Genomic DNA, 1,689 nt, shown 5'->3' on the forward strand with positions numbered 1-1,689 from the left:
TTTGGTCCAGTCCAATTAAATGAGTCAATGGGAATTCTGATTGACACATAGGTATCTATATTGAAATTTTAAAATATCTTTCATGTATTTCAGAGGCAGATGAGACTAACATAATTTAGGAATTTCAACCAACATCTGTACGTTGATTTTAATATGTGATTTCTTTGTTTGCAGGTTAAATATTTTTCAGCCATTTCTAGCTAATACAGCCACTGATAGCATGTGTAACAACAGTGTAAGTGAATTCATTCTCTTGGGGTTGACTCAGGATCAAGAAAAACAGAAGGCAATATTTGGGTTCTTCTTGATTCTTTACCTTATAACATTACTGGGAAACTTTCTCATTGTGGTGACGATTAAGATGAGTCAGACACTTGGGAGTCCCATGTAATTTTTCCTCTTCTATTTGTCTTTTGCTGATGCTTGCTTCTCTACAACTACAGCACCTAGATTGATTGTAGACTCCTTCTTTCAAAAAAAAAAATATTACCTACAATGAATGCATGACTCAGCTTTTTGCAGCCCACTTTTTTGGGTGTATGGAGATCTTTGTGCTTATCCTCATGGCCTTTGACCGCTATGTAGCAATCTGTAAGCCTCTAAGATATACAACTATAATGAATCTGCGTACATGTGACATATTAGTGATTCTTGCTTGGGTAGGATCTTGTATCCATTCATCAGCACAGACATTTTTGGCTTTAAGATTACCATTCTGTGGACCAAATGTGATTGATCACTATATTTGTGATTTGCAGCCCTTGATGAAACTTGCATGCATGGATACCTATGTAATAAATTTGCTAGTTGTGTCTAATAGTGGAGCCATATGCACATTAAGTTTCATAATACTTCTTATCTCCTATATTGTAATCTTATACTCTCTGAGAAACCACAGTGCAGAAGGAAGAAGAAAGGCCTTGTCTACATGCAGTTCTCCTTTCATTGTGGTGGTCATATTTTTTGTTCCATGTATATTCATATACACTCGGCCACTAATCACTTTACCAATGGACAAGATGATGTCTGTATTTTATACAATAGTGACACCTTTGCTAAACCCTCTTATCTATACACTGAGGAATGAAGAAGTAAAAAGTGCCATGACAAAGTTATGGTGTGGTAAAGTATGACTGTCATTGATAAAGAATATATGAAGATTCTATCTCCAGCAAACTTTAAAATCTAAAAACAGTAAAGATAGAGAATGTCAAAGGAGACATGTTAGAAAGATGTATATAGAAGAGAAGAGTACCTTATTTGAACTTTTATCTTTAAAAATGAACTCACTGACTTTAGACTTGGGCTATGTTAATGAGTTCATATTCTGATTATTCTCATTGATATTTTGTGGCCTCTCAATACATTTTCATGGGCTTATGTGATTATGATCCTTAGTGCAAGAGGAAACTCTTATTACTGAAGAACCATTTTTACTTCTTAAAAAGGCCTATTCCTCCATATATGCTGCATCATATAATAATTTTATGTGGTTATCCATAAATAGTAAGAAGCAATTATCAACAATTTTCTAGCCCTTAAAGAACACTTTACCTTAGCCTCATATTTTTCAAAGCCTTGTTTAACCACATGTTAGTAATGAACACTGTCATTGCAGAAGAGTGCTTACCAGAAATGCACACTCATCTTCTATAAACTCAACAAATGCTTACTCCTGCCTAAATTCTT

The 1,689-nt window shown here is 34.4% G+C and overlaps 1 pseudogene across 1 annotated transcript; it reads left to right on the plus strand.

Annotated features, from left to right (window-relative positions):
• Positions 1 to 220: 220 nt before the first annotated feature.
• Positions 221 to 1,133, plus strand: LOC308429063 (olfactory receptor 4C11-like; annotated as a pseudogene). The gene has a single exon. The product of its transcript is annotated as an olfactory receptor 4C11-like (transcript).
• Positions 1,134 to 1,689: the final 556 nt, after the last annotated feature.

The sequence above is a fragment of the Micromys minutus genome (genome assembly GCF_963924665.1).
Source record: "Micromys minutus genome assembly, chromosome: 13".
In the NCBI taxonomy this organism is placed as follows: Eukaryota; Metazoa; Chordata; class Mammalia; order Rodentia; family Muridae; genus Micromys; species Micromys minutus.